This window comes from Lipotes vexillifer, unplaced genomic scaffold (assembly GCF_000442215.2).
Source record: "Lipotes vexillifer unplaced genomic scaffold, Lipotes_vexillifer_v1.1 scaffold1699, whole genome shotgun sequence".
Taxonomy (NCBI): Eukaryota; Metazoa; Chordata; class Mammalia; order Artiodactyla; family Lipotidae; genus Lipotes; species Lipotes vexillifer.
In genome coordinates, this window is record NW_006796961.1 from 704,800 (window position 1) to 706,513 (window position 1,714).

At 54.5% G+C, this 1,714-nt stretch overlaps 1 protein-coding gene across 1 annotated transcript in view; it reads right to left on the bottom strand.

Moving 5' to 3' along the window:
• Nucleotides 1-1,714, bottom strand: part of DCAF15 (DDB1 and CUL4 associated factor 15) — an 8,500-nt gene that overhangs the window by 2,762 nt on the left and 4,024 nt on the right. The gene's annotated exons all lie outside the window — the stretch shown is intronic.

Genomic DNA, 1,714 nt, shown 5'->3' on the forward strand with positions numbered 1-1,714 from the left:
ATCTCCCTCATATGCTGGGGGGTTCTTAGAAATCCACCATGAGGAGACCACTCTAGAAGATGTACATATTCTGAGATCAGTCTGAAACACCCAAAAGGGAAAAAGGACTTTTTTACACACACACACACACACACAAAATCATGTTCATTCAAACCTTACTCTCGAGCATCTGCTGTATGCCACACACTGAGGACTGAGGAGTGAACAAGACAGACAAAAATCCCTGCCCTTGGTAAGCTGACATGTCATCATACCAGATAAAAGCCACTTAAGTTTGACAGTTTACTACACAGCCCTCTGTCCTTCCCAACACGAGCCAGACCAGCACAGGCACAGACTGCCCAAATCCCAGGCCTCTATGACTCCATCTGACTGGGAGGCAGATCCCCCTCTAGGGAATGTCAGTGTGGAGAACCCAACGCATTCACGAGCAGCACCACGGCCAGGCCCTGGGCTCTGCCTGCCCTGCTTCATTTGGGCCCCCCTCAAGCAACCCTTGGAGAGGGGAACTGTCCTCCCAGTTCAGACTCAGGACTGAGGCTCAGAGAAACTTGTCCAAGGTCACACTGAGAGATAATGCAAGTCTGCCGACGAACTCCTGTCTGCCAGAGCGGTGGCACTTCTGGAGCGGAGGGGGAATGAGTGGAAAATGTTCAAGTCAAAACTCCCCCTCTGGGGCTTCCCTGATGGCGCAGTGGTTGGGAGTCCGCTTGCCGATGCAGGGGACGCGGGTTCGTGCCCCGGTCCGGGAGGGTCCCGCATGTGGCGGAGCGGCTGGGCCCGTGGGCCATGGCCGCTGGGCCTGCGCGTCCGGAGCTTGTGCTCCGCGGCGGAGAGGCCACAGCAGTGAGAGGCCCGCGTACCGCAAAAAAAAAAACAAAAAAACAAAAACAAAAAAAAACTCCCCCTCTGTGTGAATACCCTCCTAGGGTGAGATGAGTGTTAAAACACTGATGACAATGCCCCTCATCTGGGCTGTGTGCACACGGGCTGAATCCTGTCCCATGTGGTCCTTCCTAACCGGGCAGGGGGTGGCGGCCCCATCCAGGCCTGGCTTGTTGGGGGCTCACGGCTTGGCGAGGAGCAGGGCCTTGCCCATGCCGGCACAGGTGGCCAGGGCAGGGGTGGGAGGCCCCTGGACAGGCCTGAGGACAAAGCACCCTGCCCCTTGCTGGTCTGTGGGCTTAGTTATATACATAGAATCCTCTTTTCATGTCCATTACCCTCCCACACCCCCACGGACAACCATTTTAAATGCAGTTAGTGGGCATCTTTTTTTTTTTTTTTGGCTGCACCGCACAGCTTGCAGGATCTTAGTTCTCCGACCAGGGACTGAACCCAGGCCCTAAGTGAAAGCACGGAGTCCTAACCACTGGACTACCAGGGAATTCCCAGTGGGCATCTTTATTTGACTGCATTCTGGCAAAACTGGAACATGTTTTAAATTTAAATATAAGTGGTATCAGTATCAGGTGACAGATCTTCTTGTGTTTCTTCTGCACTTGAACATGTCTTTAAGGTACACTCTCCACAGATGTGCACGTTGGGGCTCTCCCTGCTGACCTAAGGGAAGTGCCCACCCTGTCCTACCTCCCCAAACCCCAGCGATGGACACCAGGCAGCCCCTGGCTCCCGCCACCAAACCTTCAGACATGTCTGGGTGCAGCACTGCTGGGCCACAGGCACATCTGTTGCCATAAGACCCTGGAAGAGC